This window comes from Somniosus microcephalus, chromosome 7 (genome assembly GCF_052327205.1).
Source record: "Somniosus microcephalus isolate GS21.2 chromosome 7, FLI_Smic_1.0, whole genome shotgun sequence".
NCBI classification, from domain to species: domain Eukaryota; kingdom Metazoa; phylum Chordata; class Chondrichthyes; order Squaliformes; family Somniosidae; genus Somniosus; species Somniosus microcephalus.
In genome coordinates this window covers 149,581,822-149,600,663 of record NC_140993.1, presented here as the reverse complement: position 1 = coordinate 149,600,663, position 18,842 = coordinate 149,581,822, and positions in this window count along the sequence as shown.

Below are 18,842 nucleotides of genomic sequence, written 5' to 3'. Positions count from 1 at the left end.
CCCATTTCAACCCAGCACTACCAATTCGTTTGGCATGTGAATTGGTAGTGCTGGGTATTGGAGCGGTGCTGTCACACAAATTCCCAGACGGGTTGGAGAGGCCAGTAACCTTTGCGTCTCGGTCACTAACCTCAGCCGAGCGCAACTACGCCCAGATTGACAGGGAGGCCCTCAGCCTAGTATGGGGAGTGAAAAAATTCAACCACTATCTGCATGGGCAGAAGTTCACCTTGCTGACTGACCACCAACCACTTGTCTCCATCTTTAATCCTAAGAAGGGCGTTCCAGTGATGACGGCACAGCGGTTACAAAGATGGTCCTTGTTTCTAGGGGCGAATCAATATGAAATAGAATATAAAGGCACGAAACAGCATGGGAACGCTGATGGGCTATCGCACCTGCCACTGCCTACTGTGGAGGAAGCACCAGCAGTGGACCCTATCGAGATATTTTATTCGTCAATATAGAGAAGGAGACCCGCAATGATCCGACGCTGTCACGGGTATATGAATTGACGGTGAGGGGATGGCCAACACATGGCGACTCACTGTTGCCAGCATTCTCATCCAGAAGAGAACAGCTGTCAGTATGCCAGGGGGCAGTGATGTGTGGATCCAGAGTGGTGATTCCACCCAAGTTAAGGGAGAGAGTGCTAAATGAGCTACATGAAGGTCATCTGGGGGGAGTGAAATGAAAAGCCTTGCTAGGGCTTATGTGTGGTGGCTGGGAATCGATCAACAAATCGAAGACCTAACTAAGAGCTGCTTAGGATGCCAGAAGGTCCAAAATGCACCACCACATGCCCCTCTACACCCATGGCAGTGGCCCTCACCTCCATGGCAACGGGTGCATATTGATTTCGCTGGTCCATTCATGGACTCAATGTTCTTAATAGCAATGGATCTCATTCAAAGTGGCCTGAGGTGATAAAAATGTCTTCAACCACTACAGAGAAAACGATTGCAGTCCTACGGACCATATTTGCCAGAAACGGTTTGCCAGAGCAGATTTGCTCTGATAATGGACCACAGTTTGTGTCCGACGAGTTCCAAAAATTCATGAAAAGGAATGGGGTAAGGCATTACACATCCGCCCCGTATCATCCAGCCACAAATGGATTGGCTGAGAGGTTCGTACAAACCTTTAAGAAGGCGATAAAGGCCATGTGCGACGATGAAATTCCACTGCAGCATAAGATGGACAATTTCTTATTAGCCTACCGAAACGCGACACATGCAGTTACCAACCAGATCCCGGCCATGATGTTCTTTAACCGAAGGTTGAGATCTCGTCTGGACTTGCTCAGACCAAATGTGCGAAGAAATGTTGAGGACAAACAATTCCAGCACATCAATGAGAAGCTGACAAGGAGCTTCAATGTAGGGCAACCACTCTTGGCCCGTGAATATCGAACAGAGAAGTGGCAATCCGGAACGATATGTACAAGGCAGGGGCATTAATGTACACAGTGGATGTCGGGGAGAACATTGTGAGACGCCACGTCGATCAGATCTTAGCATCACAGGAACGCGTCAACCCCATGTCTCGAGTACCTGGGGATGAACCCGACATACTGGTAGCATCTACTTCAGACCCAGTAGCTTTGGAACCCGATGAACTACCCGATGAAAAGGGGTCAGAATCGCCTCTGCACCAAGAACAAGAACCTCTGGAAAGGCGCTATCCCGAAAGGGCCAGGAAGCCGCCCCAATGACTGAATCTATAAATGGACTTTTGTTGTTTAATGTACATGTTGAAATGTTAATTGTTATTTGAATATTAGGGGTATTACAAATCTAAAAGGGGAGGAATTGTAGTGTATGTGCCTTTAAGGCAGAACTACTTTTACAGCTCCTGTATACTGTAGTACTGGCAGTGACCACACCGGTACATAAGCTTTGCGCATGCCTCTGTACCCCCAGTCTAGAGACTACCCTCCTCCAGTAAAGACCTGTTATTTGTTAATGTACAGCATCCGTGTGATTATTTAATAATAGCATATCCACTGAACCACGGATCCAACAAAACACACTTACCTTTGCACTCATGCACACATCACACACCTGCACACTGACATCTCGACCCCTCCAAGTCCTTCAACCCGACGGCCCGCCTCCTCTAACTTGGCGTGGTTTGGAGCCGTCGGGAATCCCACAATTCAACATCAAAAATAGGGATTAGGCTAAAAACTGCCTGTTAACTACCTGTTAACAGGCAGTTAATTGGCACTTATCTCTTCCCGCCTCGGGTAGGCGGGTCCCAGCGCGGGGCGGGTACCCGCCTCCTTTGAAACTGGCATGGAGGCGGGTTTGGGCACAGGAAGGGGTCGGGACCCCTGACTTCAGGATTTTAAACACCCCACGCCTCCAATCCCAACTCCACGGCACAATGAAAATCCTGCCCTTTGTGTCTGTTTTCACAAAAGAGAGGGACGATGCAGACATTGCAATCAGGGAGGAGGAGTGTGAAATATTAGATGAAATAAACATAGTGAAAGAGGAAGTATTAAGGGGTTTAGCAGCTTTGAAAGTGGATAAATCCCCAGGCCCAGATGAAATGTATCCCAGACTGTTAAGAGAAGTAACAGAGTAAATAGCAGAGGCTCTGACCATCATTTTCCAATCCTCTCTGACTACAGGTGTGGTACCAGAGGACTAGAGGACTGCTAACATGGTACCGTTGTTTAAAAAGGGAGAAAGGGATAGACCGAGTAATTGCAGGCCAGTCAACCTAACCTCGGTGGCGGGAAAATTATTGAAAAAAATTCTGAGGGGCAGGATAAATCTTCATTTGAAAGATACGGATTAATCAGGGACAGTCAGCATGGATTTGTTAAGGGAAGGTCGTGTCTGACTAACTTGATTGAATTTTTTGAGGAGGTAACAAGGAGGGTCGATGAGGGTAGTGCATTTGATGTAGTCTATATGGATTTTAGCAAGGCTTTTGATAAGGTTCCGCATGGCAGACTAGTCACGAAAGTAAAAGCCCATGGGTTCCAAGGGAAAGTGGCAAGTTGGATCCAAAATTGGCTCAGAGGCAGGAAGCAAAGTGTAATGGTAAAAGGGTGTTTTTGAGACTGGAAGACTGTTTCCAGTGGAGTTTTGTAGGGCTCAGTACTGGGTCCCTTGCTTTTTGTGTTATATATCAATGATTTGGACTTGAATGTAGGAAGTATGATTAACAAGTTTGCAGATGATACAAAAATTGGCTGTGTGGTTGATAATGAAGAAGAAAGCTGCAGACTGCAGGAAGATATCAATTGACTGGCCAGGTGGGCAGAACAGTGGCAAATGGAATTCAATCTGGGGAAGTGTGAGGTAATGCATTTGGGGAAGGCTAACAAGGCAAGGGAATACATTATAAATGATAGGACACTGAGAAGTGCAGAAGATCAGAGGGACCTTGGAGTGCATGTCCACAGATCCCTGAATGTAGCAGGGCAAGTAGATAAGTTGGTTAAGAAGGCATACTGTATACTTTCCTTTAATAGCCGAGGCATAGAATATAAGAGCAGGGAGGTTATGCTTGAACTGTATAAAACACTAGTTAGGCCACAGCTAGAGTACTGCGTACAGTTCTGATCACCACATTACAGGAAAGATATGATTGCACTAGAGAGGGTACAGAGGAGATTTATGAGGATGTTGCCAGAACTGGGGAATTTTAGCTATGAGGAAAGATTGGATAGGCTGGGGTTGTTTTCTTTGGAGCAGAGGAGGCTGAGGGGAGACTTAATTTAGGTGTATAAAATTGTGAGGGGCCTAGATAGAGTGGATAGGAAGGACCTATTTCCCTGAGCAGCGAGGTAAATAACCAGGGGGCATAGATTTAAAGTAATTGGCAGAAGAATTAGAGAGGATTGTGTAATGATATCAGCAAATAGAGATGGTATTTGCCTGTTCGATTATGATGTCTTAATAGCATGTTTGCAGGTATTGATTACTTATGCCTGACCAGCAGAGGTCATGTGAGAGACAAGCAGTTTGGGTTTAGTTTCAGTTTCGTTCTAGATGCATCACTAGCATAATGGTGTCTCCTGAATGCTGTATAAAGAGTTGAACAGACTTTAGATTAAAACTCATTCTCTTTCATAAATGTCTCCTCATTGAACCCACAAAGAAATCAATACAGATTGAGGAGAACTTTTTTCACCCAGAGGATGGTGGGGGTCTGGAACTCACTGCCTGAAAGGGTGGTGGAGTCAGAAACCTTCAATGCATTTAAAAAGCAGTTGGATACGCACTTAAAGTGCCGTAACCTACAGGGCTACGGACCAAGAGCTGGAAAGTAGAATTAGGCTGGATAGCTCTTTTATGGCCAGCACAGACACGATGGGCCAAATGGCCTCCTTCTGCGCCATGAATTTCTATGATTCTATAACTTGTAAGTAGTTGATGATCCCTTTAAATAATGCTGGTAGGGGTCCTTCCTGCTGCTGAACGTGTGTTCAGCTGTGCAAGTTTAACAGAGGACGTTATCTGGAATGTTGAGCTCCAAAATGGCAGGGCTGGCGCCATATCAGTGTTACATGCTGATTGACCTCATGATCTGCCTGCTCTGCATATTTCCGGCGAGATTGGGACGATTGGGCTTGTACTCGCTGGAGTTTAGAAGAATGAGAGGGGATCTCATTGAAACTTATAAAATTCTGGCAGGACTGGACAGACTAGATGCAGGGAGGATGTTCCCGATGGTCGGGGAGTCCAGAACCAGGGGTCACAGTCTAAGGATAAGGCTTTTAGGACAGAAATGAGGAGGAGTTTCTTCACCCAGAGAGTCGTGAACCTGTGGAATTCTCTACCACAGAAGGCAGTAGAGGCCAATACATTAAATATATTCAAGAAGGAGTTGGATATATTTCTTAAGGCTAAAGGAATCAAGGGGTATGGGGAGAAAGCAGGGACCGTGTACTGAACTTGGATGATCAACCATGATCGCATTGAATGGCGGAGCAGGCTTGAAGGGCCGAATGGCCTACTCCTGCTCCTATCTTCTATGTTTCTATGTACGGTCACTTCACGCATGCTAATGCCCTCTCCAATATGGCGTCCAGTGCAATTCGCACCAGAAGTGGCCACGCGTGCCACCGACGCCATTTTGGACCTCTAAGTGCACTCGTAGAGCACAAAAAACATGTGCTACAAATCCGAATTTTGCAGAATGTCTTTGCAGTTGCAATTCATAAGCTCAATCTTCCTAGCTCAAATCAAAATTCCTGTTACAATATGCCAATTTACGTCAAGTTGCTTACAAGTTTCTTAACAAAATGCCCTTTTGTGCCTAGCATAACCTGATCAGGCCTTGTTCACATGCAACTTTACATTTCTGAGCTACAATGCGCATGATACATTGATATAGGTGAAGCTGACTCAACCTCCAATCATCCTGTTATCAATTCCCCAACTTGCTAAAGTAAGCAAGTTGCTCTTATCCTCCTTTCCCTCGGTCTCCAGACCATTCTTCAATTAACTTTTAATGAGGTTAGTAACAGGTATTACCATATATGGATTATTTTAAGGTTCAGAGAATGCAGGTAGAATTTGCTTTTCCAGAATGTCGATTAGACAGAGAATTGAATCTTCTGTCTATATCTGTGTGCTGTTTCTTTATTCTACTGGCGTCAACCCTCCTAATAGATGTCATTTTACGCGTCACTGAATTTATAAGAAAAGTTATAAAATGAAGGTAGCTTATAATTTAAAGGGAATATTCTACAAGTAGATAACTTCAACGCAAAGTATTTTCCTTTTTTAGTATTTTTGATTTAAGAAATCCTATTAGGAGATATCTTACGTAGCCTGTGATCTCACTGTAGCCTCAGAGTACTCTGTCTTTCAGGTTGAAGGGATACATGTGTGCATGCCAGTGATGTTCGCTATGGATGTTGTCAGCTGCATTGATTCCGCAGGGATCAGATCCTTGCTGTTTCCAGATGATGATTTCCCTCTGTTGTGGGGTATATCAACCTGGAAGATCCCAGGTTTAATCGCTGGTCTGTGTTGTGAATGTACCTTTAAGGGAATAACTGGTCTCAGACTGCAGTACCGGCAGTGACCACCCCTGTATAAAAGGCCCTAGCAGGCTTCTGTAGTTTCAGTTTCCAGGTTGTCTCCATTCAGTAAAGACTTGTTATAATCAACTCCTGCAGTCCGTGTCTCAATTATACACGGACATAATACTGGCGACGAGTAAGAAACGAACTTACCTGCAACTCGGCAGCACCTCAGACGACGTTATTGAAGGTCGAAGCCAGAAGAAAGTGAAAAAAAAATAATCCAAAGAAACTCGAGAAACGGGCGTCGACCGTGGGCAACCGCCCTCCAAATCATCGAATTGAAAAGTGCAGGAGAGACTGTCAAGAGCCAGGCTTGGTCTCCAGTCTGTGGTTTCCCAGCTAATCGGGCTGGTAGCAGGTAGTGCACTGATCCTTCCTGGGCTGCGGCGGGCTAGAGCTCGATCGGGTGGCTCTGCAACGGGGCCGGGCAGCGAGTCGGGAAGCAAAGAGAGAGAGAGAGGGTGGAGCACACAGGGCGCGGCCGGTGCTTCGCAGCCGGGCAGCGTTCGGACCTAAGAAGAGGGAGGGAAGTGTCCCAGAGGGTCCGCTCTATGACGGGAACGGTTCTTCAATTAACGGAGCAAATATTGTAGCGCGATAGAAAAATAAAAATACCACGGAGAGCGGTGTTGGCAGCAGCGGCAGCGGCGGGAAAGCGCGGGAGGCGCCATCTTAACTTGGCGGGGAAGAAGGAAAAGCGTGGGAGGCGCCATCTTAGATTTTCAAGATGCCAAAGACTGGTGATATCACTGCCTTCGATAATGCAATAGAAGACTGGACCACGTATGTGGAAAGAGTCGAGGCATATTGCGAGGCAAACGAAATAGCCGATGAGAAAAAGGCATCGGTATTGCTAAATTTAATGGGCGCAAGAACGTACGGCCTATTGCGGGACCTGATTACTCCAGCCAAACCGAAGGCGAAGAGTTTTAACGAAATTGTTGCTATCCTACAGGAACACCTAAATCCTACACCGCTGCTGATAGCAGAAAGATTTAAATTCCACAGGAGAAATCAGCATAAAAATGAGAGCAATGCTGATTACCTTACGGAACTATGCAAGCTACCAAAGCACTGCCAGTTCGGAGCAGGACTGGCAGATACCTTACAGGACAAATTTGTCTGTGGACTCCTGAGTGAAGGAACCCAGAAGAGGTTACTCTCAGAGAAAGAGCTGACGCTAGATAAGGCTTTCAGCGTGGCAGTATCGTACGAAGCAGCAGCAAGGGGAGCTGCGGAAATACAACAAAAGCCACAGGAATACGGCACTCACGAAATGACACGGGGATTTGCAAAATGTTATCGCTGCGGCAGAACAAACCATGACCAGAAGGACTGCTGGTCCAAGGACAAAATATGCAGGCAATGCGGAAAGATGGGACACATTGCACGAGTTTGCAGGTCTGGGAAGAAGACCAACGACAACAGAAAGGCTACTAAGGAACCGTACAGGAAAGTACAAAAGATGACGGACAGTAGTTCCGAAGACCAGATGAGCGATAGTGAATCCAGGAACAAGAGACTAAGCTGTCTCAAACTTCACAACATAATCGCAAAAGAGGATCACCGAACCATTTGGGTCACCCTCACGATAGCAGGGTCCCAAGTCAAAATGGAATTGGATACAGGATCAGCTCTAACCGTCATGAATCGACGAGACTATGAGCAGCTATTCTCACACATACCCTTGAGAGAGACATCCATTGTCTTGAGGACGTATACGGGGCAAAAAGTATACCCCAGAGGAAAAATAAGGGTGCCTGTCGAATACAATGGCAAGAAAATATGGAAATTGTATCTCTACATTCTGCAAGATGGTGGACCACCGTTATTGGGACGTGAATGGATCAGAAAGATAAGTTTAGACTGGCACTCCATTCAGGCACTGACGGTGGCTGGTAAAAAGGATGACGACGTCACTCCTGGACGATTGTCAACAATCTTAGCTGATGCCAAAGAGGTATTTCAACAAGAACTGGGCACTCTTAAAGGCGTAACCGCCTCGATAAAAATAGAGGAGAATGCAATTCCCAAGTTTTTCAAAGCAAGACCGGTACCATATGCAATTCGCCCAGCCATCGAGGCAGAGCTGGGGAATCTGGAGAATGCAGGCGTGTTATCTAAGGTAGACTGGAGCGAGTGGGCGACACCCATCGTTCCTGTCATGAAGAAAACGTTAAACAATAAGTCGGAGGAGCCAAGGAAGGTTCGCATCTGTGGGGACTTCAAGCTGACAGTGAACCCAGTCCTTCACACAGTACAATATCCTCTTCCAAGGATAGAAGATATCTTCGCCTCACTATCTGGAGGGAAGCGTTTTACAAAAATTGACCTAGCACAAGCATATTTGCAGATGGAGGTTGAAGAATCCTCTAGGAAGTATCGCACGATAAACACTCACAAAGGTCTTTGCCAGTATAATCAACTGGTATTCGGAGTAGCATCAGCTCCGGCGATATGGCAAAGAGCGATGGAACAAGTCCGGCAAGGGATTCCGGGGACTCAGTGTTACTTGGACGACATCCTAGTGACAGGTGAAGATGACAGTGAACACCTTGCCAACCTAGAGCAGGTGCTCACTAGATTACGTGAACATGGGCTACGAGCCAATCGCCCCAAGTGCGAGTTTTTTAAGAGACGGATATCGTATTGTGGCCACGTGATTGATGAAGAGGGGTTGCATAAGTCCCCTGACAAAATTGAAGCGGTAGTTAAGGCTCCAGCGCCTGAAAATGTGTCGCAACTGAGGTAATTCCTCGGATTGGTGAATTACTACCATAAGTTTTTGCCGAATTTGTCCACAATTCTGCATCCACTGAACGCCCTACTACGAACGGGAGTAACATGGAAATGGAGCGATGAATGTAAGCGGGCCTTTCAGAAGAGTAAGGACCTAATCACTTCAAGAGAAGTATTGGCTCACTACAACCCATCACTACCGATAAGACTGGTGTGTGATGCGTCTCCCTACGGCATTGGGGCGGTACTGTCACATAAATTCCTTGATGGTTCAGAGAGGCCGATAGCTTTTGCGTCACGCTCGTTAACTTCAGCCGAGCGTAACTACACCCAGATTGACAGAGAGGCCCTCAGCCTGGTGTGGGGGGTGAAGAAGTTCAATCACTACCTGCACGGTCAGAAATTTACTCTACTAACTGATCATCAACCTCTCGTCTCCATTTTCAACCCTCAGAAGGGCGTACCGATAATGATGGCACAACGGCTACAGAGGTGGTCCCTTTTCCTAGGGGCACACCAATATGACATCGGGTACAAAGGAACTAAACAGCATGGGAATGCTGATGGATTGTCGCGCCTACCATTGCCGACGGTGGAAGAAGAATTGGCAGTGGATCCAGTGGAGTTATTCCACTCGACTATAGTCGAATGTCTCCCTGTGACGAATGCAAACATAGAAAAGGAAACATGAAATGACCCGATACTCTCCTGGGTCTATGATTTAACGGTGAATGGATGGCCAGCACATGGCGAACCACTGCTGCCAGCATTCTTGCCGAGAAGAGAACAGCTGTCAGTGTGCAGAGGAATCATGATGTGTGGATCCAGAGTAGTAATTCCACCCAAATTGAAGGATAGAGTGCTCAATGAGCTTCATGAGGGTCATCTGGGAGGGATAAAAATGAAGAACTTAGCCAGAGCGTTTGTGTGGTGGCCGGGAATCGATAGAGCAATCGAAGAGATGACCAAGAGCTGTACAGGATGCCAGAAGGTCCAAAACACCCCACCACAAGCCCTCTACATCCATGGGAGTGGCCCTCATCTCCATGGCAAAGGGTGCACATTGATTTTGCTGGTCCCTTTATGGACTTGATGTTTTTAATTGCGGTGGATGCACATTCAAAGTGGCCAGAGGTAATAAAAATGTCCTCAACCACCACAGAAAAAACTATCATAGTCTTACGAACCATATTCGCCAGGAATGGGCTGCCTGAACAGATTTGCTCTGACAATGGACCACAGTTTGTGTCTGAAGAATTCCGGAGGTTCTTCAAGAACAATGGTGTTAAGCATTACACATCCGCCCCATATCATCCAGCCACTAATGGATTGGCCGAGAGGTTTGTTCAAACATTCAAGAAGGCTATCAAGGCAATGTGTAATGAAGATATACCCCTACAACACAAGGTGGATAACTTCTTGTTTGCCTACCGGAATGCGACACATGCGGTTACCAACCAAACTCCAGCCATGATGTTCTTCAATCGAAGACTACGATGCCGCTTGGATTTGGTTAAGCCAAATGTCAGAAGAGATGTGGAGAACAGGCAGTTTCAGAATATGAATGAAAGGCCGACCAGGAGTTTTAAGATAGGTCAACCAGTTTTGGCCCGGGACTACCGCACAGAGAAATGGCAGCCAGGAACGATCTGTACACGGCAAGGACCTCTAATGTATACCGTGGACGTTGGAGAGAGCATTGTAAGACGCCATGCTGACCAGATTCTAGAGTCACTGGAAAACGTCAACTCCACACCACGATCTGATACACCTGGCGATGAAATCGAAGTACCAATTGCATCTACCGCAGAATCGGTGATATTGGAAGCAGACGAACCAAACAATGACATTGATCCCGACTCAACCTTGCCAGAAGAACCTGATATCCCAAAGAGGCGTTATCCAGACAGAATCAGGAAGCCTCCTCAAAGACTGAACTTATAATTGTTTAACTTCAACCAATGTATCTAGCAACCGTAATTGTAATTGTAATTAGTTATTATTTAGTTGTTAAATGAATGTTATGTACTGTTTATCTAAAAGGGGAGGAATTGTTGTGTATGTACCTTTAAGGGAATAACTGATCTCAGACTGCAGTACCGGCAGTGACCACCCCTGTATAAAAGGCCCTAGCAGGCTTCTGTAGTTTCAGTTTCCAGGTTGTCTCCATTCAGTAAAGACTTGTTATAATCAACTCCTGCAGTCCGTGTCTCAATTATACACGGACATAATAGTCTGTGCCAATCACAGCTGTACTATAATATGGCCAAAACATCCCTAGACTATGAATTGCTTTCTAGTGACCCCTCCTGAAACTGTGTATGTTTAACTGCGGGTGAGGCTAAGACTGGATCTGGCTGTGATGGCCTCCTATCTATATTCAAACATGGATAGAGGCCATTTGGGTGAGGCACTGAAAAGCTATCACGACCCATGGGAGCTGTACCCCATGAGTCTTCACGAAAGATGAAGTGAAGGGAGGAGTAAAAGGAGGTAGTTCTTCAACGTTGTGCTGGCCAATTACAGCTCATTAAACCATAAATTGTAGAAATAGCCCTTTTGTTTTAAATATTTATATTTCACAGAATGTTTATTTAATGGTTTATGCAAACCAAGAACTTAATAGTTTGTACTTGCTGAATTTGGCCTCATTGCTTCTCAATAATGATTAAACAAGTTGATTTCTTAACTTAGAGAAATTTTATTTAAATAAATTTAGATTCCACTAAAGTAACAATAAACAGCTGGTCCTAGAATTATTTTATTTTTCTAGAAAAAGTCCTTCATTTCAAAATGAAGACAGGCTGACTTTCTTTAGTTGTCTTTTTCAAGTCATGGAGCTTTATGCAGACCTCCTCATTGGTCCTTGTAGTCATGCACCAGAATTGATCCATGTGGTTATTTGCTGCCACTCTTCTTGTGTCCTGTCAATGAAAACTTGTTTATTTTTTAAGAACTCCTGTTTATAACGCACAATTATTAAAACTGGAAATTGCATTTTGCAGTGGCACAAGAGAAGACCGTGATCTAGGAATGCGGAGTGCAAGGAAGACACACAAGTCACAAGTATTGTACGAGGCAATGGGCCTACCACAACAAAGTCAACTAACTAAGCACTTTAGTGGGGTAGTGTATAAAGAGGGAGGTTGTGAATGAGGTGTACCCTCTGGTCCATGAAAACCGGGAGGGGCTGTCGGCCATCTCCATGGATTACCAATGGTGGTGAAGATCAACACTGTCCTCATCTCGTGTGCCACAGGGGCATTCCAAACACCTACAGCGGACAGTTCAGGAGTCAGTCACTTTGCTCATTTATATTTTGGGCATCTGAAGATTTTAATTCTGCACAGGGGAAAGTGACACCCAGCCAGGTATATTATTTGGCTGTGCAGTGTAAATTTGTACATGGCTAATATGCTTGGCTGTTACATATGCCCTTAGTGCGGTGTGTACTTCCAGCTGAGGCTCTTGATTTGCCCTACTATGAATGCTCACCTAGTTAGAGGAATAGCAGTGGTAGATGGCTGCATTGATAATTGGTGAGGTGCAGGGGAACTTGAAGGCCCTCTACCTCAATTTCTGGTCTCTGTAGCGGTAGTCGCTGTGGACTCTGTAATTTTGTAGAAGGCACCTACTGACACAACAACAACAACAATTTGTCTGTGTGATGGCACAGAAATATCACTGAAACATGGCTTTCACTGCTTGAGGGCATCTCCTCGTGATGCCCACTGATTTGTGTGAGCATAGAACTTGTGCATCTGTGAGGTTTCAAAAATTTCTGCATCATGATTGCCTAAACTTCTCCTCATCAAGTGAGTGAAGCTGACCTTGACTTGAAGTTTGGATTCCCAAAATCTGCACAGCAGCAGTGAGAGCATTCATGAGAGATGCTGTTACAGTGCTCATGACCAGTGAAACTGAGGACTCCACTGTAGGTGCCACTGGTGTTGCATGTGCTCAATGATAGGCTACGTACAGACAACTGATGCTCCATGACATCACTCGTGGGAGACAACAGTGCACATCTAGCTGTTGGAGTCCCCACACTATGGAGATCCCCTTTCAATGCTGTGTGCATGGTGGTAACTGACTGCACAAAATGCTGCTGTTGTATTCCCAAACTCAGTTATTCAGGTTAAGTGTCTATTTATTTAGCTACTTTAGAAATGTGAACAGAGCATTATTACATGTGCCATGTGCTGTCATTTCCACTAATGAAATCAGGTTTCACAAAGTCACCCGCTCAATACACCCTATACTTAGAATCATTTCCACAAATTAAATAAATTTATGTATTCAGTTATTATGCTTCATTATTGGAAATAATGTAAATTTGTGTGTACTCCTTTTCTTCCAAATCTCTATTATGTTAGGATAAAGTCAGCATAAGATTAATTCTTCACCACAACCTTTTTCAATTGCCTGAATTAAAAGACCCTTTTCAATTGCCTGAATTAAAAGACAAACAGAAATGAAGTTCAGAAAACAAGAATTTATTTGTCAGACATTGTGACCAAAGGTTTTGGACAGTTAGTTTGTCTACTTTAGGAACATAGGAACATAGAAACAGGAGTAGGCCATTCAGCCCCTCGAGCCTGTTCCACCATTCAATGAGATCATGGCTGATCTGCGATCTAACTCCATATACCCACCTTTGGCCCATATCCCTTAATACCTTTGGTTAACAAAAATCTATCAATCTTGATCTAGCATCAATTGCCGTTTGCGGAAGAGTGTTACAAACTTCTACCATCCTTTGTGTGCAGAAGTGTTTCCTAATTTCACTCCTGAAAGGGCTGGCTCTAATTTTTAGACTATGCCCCCTAGTCCAAGAATCCCTTTATTCAATCCACAATTAAAATAATTTTTATTGATGACACTAACTAACTGTTCCAATTTTTGTATCTGCCAATATAGAGGGAAATGAATCTAGTCACCATTTGTTGACTAAAATCACAACCTTTAATACCTTATCTATCATTCAAAGTCAATTCCAGCTATAATTAAAGCTCAAAAGCTTGATGGAAATAGACTAGTTGCCAAAAAAAGCCACCAGAGACCAAATGCAAGCTGCTCTAGTCATAATGATGTCTGAATGGGACAAACATAGAAACATAGAAGATAGGAGCAGGAGTAGGCTGATGTAAGAAAAAGGAGACTTACCATCAAGTAACTTTAAAGTAAGCTTTAAGTAACTTATAAACACACTATATACAAGAGAGGTGTTTACCATGCCTCTGGTAGAAGCCTCTTACAATACTGAACAGACCAGTATTTATACCAGTCCAACAGGAAGTGACATTTACAGGAAGTGAGGTATGTACACAGTTCATAGTTCATAGTTCATAGTTCACAGGAAGTGATGACATAACTTCCCGGATGTTATCATTTTTATCACATTCTTCCCTCCTGCAGGATTAGGAGGCTGTGGTCTACCTTTTGGTCCGCAGCCGCCGAACAAGGAAGAGTCGCACCCGTTTGGATTCCCGTCGTAGAGGGTCGCTGGTCCGCTTACATGCGGTTGGCCATTGGTCAGAGTCTGTGTGGCCTCGATTGCCCTGTGAAGGGTCGGGGAGATCATGGCTTCGAGTACGAGCCCCAATAGGTTCAAAGTCGGACTGCCTCTGTTCAGAGGGAGGTGCAGAGCTGGTCTGTGGTGGATCAGTACTTTCATGCGCGGTACTGGGAGGGTCGCAACCTTGAGCACGGGGTTCTACCGGCACCAAGCTAGTTGGTGTCCGATCAGGATCCTGGAGAGGGGTACCCGATAGGTCCCAAGAGTTTCCTGGTGAAATGCCATCACCCGATGTCCCACTAGGTCCTGGTGGGCAGGGAGCCAGATCCCGTAATGATACGGTAGATTCTCGGCCGTCGGAATATCGTATGTTTGCATAGGTGGGGTTGGCATCGGTTAGTTCGACCTCATCTACAAGAGGGTCATTTTTAGACGTCCGAACGTATCTTCGGAGTAATACAGGTCCAGGAGTAGTTAGCCATGACGGGAGTGATGTCCCATGAGATGAGCGACGCTGGAATCCAAAGAACCGCTCATGAGGTGTAGTATTTGTGGCTGTAGAAAGCAGGGACCGTATAGAGTGCAATGCATCCGGAAGCACTGTTTCCCATTGCTGGTCTGGTAGGCCCCGAGATCTTAAAGCGAGACGTACGGAATTCCAGATGATACCGTTATACCTCTCTACCTGCCCATTTCCGATGGGATGGTATGGTGTTGTTTTGCTTGTAGCAATTCCCCGTTCTGAGAGGTAGTCCTTGAGTTCCCTTGACATAAAGGATGGACCCCGATCTGAGTGAATATAAGCCGGCATGCCACAGAGAGAAAATACCTGCTCAAGGCAGCAGATTACTGTGGACGCCAGCATATTGGAGCAGGGGAAGGCAAACGGAAAACGTGAATATTCGTCGATCATGGTGAGCAAATATGTGTTCCGAGTTGAAGAGGGCACTGGGCCCTTAAAATCGATGCTAAGTCATTGCATCGGTTGGGTTGCATGTATGAGTATACCATCTGAGGGGCGGAAGAACTGAGGTTTTAATTCCGCACAAAGCCGGCATTCTGAGCATATTTTCTTTACATCTCCAGTGGAAAAAGGGAGATTCCGTGATCGTACGAAATGTAGCATGCGCGTAACGCCAGGATGACACAAACCATTGTGGACATCCATGAGAGTGGAGGATGACATAGTGGAGCAGAATGCCCGTGTGAGGGTGTCCGGGGCCACATTCTCCTTGCCAGGCCGATAGAGAATGGTATAACCAAAAGAGGCCAGTTCCATCCTCCAAAGTTGTATTTTATTATTCTTAATTTTGGTTCGTTTTCGATTATCGAGCATGAAGGCGACTGATCGTTGGTCCGTGATCAACGTAAAGTGCTGGCGAGCTAGAAAATGGTTCCACTTCCGTACTGCCTCTATGATGGCTGTGGCTTCTTTCTCAACCGGAGGATAATGTAGCTCGGCACCTTGTAAGGTCCTGGACATAAATGCTACAGGACGACCTTCCTGATTCAGAGTAGCCGAGATCGCCACCTCCGAGGCATCACATTCAACCACGAAAGGGAGATTCTCATCAATGGAGTGAAGAGCCGCTTTCTCCAACTGTTTTTTGAGAAGGTTAAAGGCTGCAACAGCCGCTGTTCCCAGTGGAAATGATCTAGCATGCAGCAAGGGTTGGATTTCGTCCGAAAAATGAGGAATCCATTTAGCGTAGTATGCAAACAGACCGAGAGCCCGACGTAAAGAAGCCGGATTCTTAGGTGACGGGAGCTCTTGGAGCGGGCGAAGTCTTTCTGGGTCTGGCTTAATGATACCATTGCCTACGCAGTAGCCAAGGATGTTGATGGTCGGTTGCGACTCAACAGATTTGGATTCATTCAGGGTCAAATTACGGCGATGGAGGGCATCCCGAAATTTTTGGAGGTTGGAGTCGTGTTCCTGTTGATCGTGACCTGCAATGGTAATGTTATCAAGATAGGGAAAAGTGTCCCTTAGGTTTTCCTGCTTAACCAGGCCATCCATTGCCCGTTGAAAGACAGCCACTCCATTAGTAACCCCGAATGGGAGGCGACGAAATTGGTACAGCCGTCCATTAGCCTCAAAGGCTGTGTACTGCTTATCTGAGACCTTCAAGGGTAACTGATGATAGGCACTTTTTAAATCGTAAGTTGAGAACACTTTGTATTCGGCCAGTTTATTAACCATATCATCAATGCGTGGCAATGGGTAGGCGTCCAAGTCGGTATATTGATTGATGGTTTGCGAATAATCGATGCATAGTCGCTGTTTGTGAGGTTTTAGAGGGTTCTTGACAATGACGACTTGAGCCCGCCAGGGCGACGAACATGGTTCAATGATATCCTCTGCTAGAAGTCGAGAGATTTCAGCCGCAATAAAAGATTGGTCTTCCTGATTAAAGCGCCGCGATTTCGTTATTATCGGTTGGCATTGAGGCGGAATACTGGCAAATAATGAGGGTTCATTAAGTGAAGCTGCTGATAATGCACAAAATGGTAATTTAGATGGTATATTAGAAATAGTAAGTCCGGGTTTGGATCCACCAAACTCAATGGTGAGTTTCTTATGCTGTTTTTGGAAGTCCAGCCCTAAGAGGAGATCACTACATAAGTCTTTGAGCACCGAAAGTCGGGTGGAGGGATACATACGACCATGAAGTGTCATATCAACAACACAAAAGCCGGAGATTCTGGTATTAAGTGATGACTGGGCCATCGCAATTGCCTGGTCCGATGGGAAGACATGTAGTTTCAATTTCGCAACAATCTGTTCCTTAATGAAACTATCAGTACTTCCTGAGTCAATTAAGGCATCTAAGGTATGCCCTTTAATTGAAATTTTTGTGGCTGCCTGAGACAGGTTCTGTGGGCAAGCAGCTGTAATTGGTGTCGTTGCACAGAGAGTGGCTAAAACTCTCGGTGTGCTTCTTCGGGAGAGAGCTCGAGAGGAAGCTTGATAGGTCCTAGCTGGAGCATCTTGATAGGCCCTAATTGGGGCAGTTCGGTAGGTCTTAGCTGGATTGGCCCTCGTAGAGGCCCTTGATAGGCAAACTTTAGCAAAGTGTCCTTTTTTCCCGCAATAACTGCAGATTGCATTGCGAGCAGGGCAGGTTTTCCTAGGGTGAAAAGCATCTCCACAAAAGAAGCATTCCTTCCTAGATTGCCAAGAGGCTGCTAAAGTGGGGTCGTCCTCCTCTTCTTCATCATAATTATCAGAATTAGATTCCCCCATGATAGGGTTCACCTGAGACCGCTTGAATTGTCTGGTTGCAGCTACAGCAGCAGATCGAGATCTGGGCAGCTGATAGAGGTCTGCATTTCTCTTTGCCAAATCCAGTGAACAAGCTAGGTCAAAAGCTTTTTGTAGCTCAAGTGTTTTACTTTCTAGTAGACGCTGGCGTATAAATGGAGAGGCAATCCCGCAGATGAAAGCATCACGAATCATTTCTTGGCGGTACAGTTCAGCTGAGGCTGCCTGAAAGTTACAATCTACGCTGAGCCTGCGAAGTTCTTGCAGGAATTCGTCAATTGATTCCCCTGGCCCTTGTCGGGCTGTGGCCAGTAGATGTCTAGCATAGACCTCATTTGGGGTCTTCGCATACAGTTTCTTAAGTGCCCGAATCACCTCTTCGTAACTATCCCAGTCATCAACATATTCGAACACTTTTGGGGTCACATAATTGACAAGTATCTTCAATTTAGCAGGAGCATCCACTTTACATTCATCCAGAAAATTCTCAAAAGTACGATACCAATGCTTCCATACCCTGCCAGCTGCTGGTGTATTCGGGTCCAAGTCCAGACGAATAGGTCTAAGGATTTTCTCCATGATGGGTGGTTCCCTGGATCCTTAACTTCCGAGTTTGTCTGAAGGTCTAGTATTTGTCAGTGTAAATACTAAGTTACTTAAATTGATGTAAGAAAAAGGAGACTTACCATCAAGTAACTTTAAAGTAAGCTTTAAGTAACTTATAAACACACTATATACAAGAGAGGTCTTTACCATGCCTCTGGTAGAAGCCTCTTACAATACTGAACAGACCAGTATTTATACCAGTCCAACAGGAAGTGACATTTACAGGAAGTGAGGTATGTACACAGTTCATAGTTCATAGTTCATAGTTCACAGGAAGTGATGACATAACTTCCCGGATGTTATCATTTTTATCACATAGGCCATTCGGCCCCTCGAGCCTGCTCCGCCATTCAATGCGATCATGGCTGATCATCCAAATTCAGTACCCGGTCCCTGCTTTCTCCCCATACCCCTTGATCCCTTTAGCCTTAAGGAATATATCCAACTCCTTCTTGAATATATTTAATGTATTGGCCTCTACTGCCTTCTGTGGTAGAGAATTCCACAGGTTCACCACTCTCTGGGTGAAGAAATTCATCCTCATTTCTGTCCTAAATGGCCTACCCCTTATTGTCACGGGTGTGGGGAGCCACGGGGCCGTGTAGATACAGGGCCGTGCTCTCCACGCAAGGAAGGTTCTGGACCCAAGTGCAGAAACC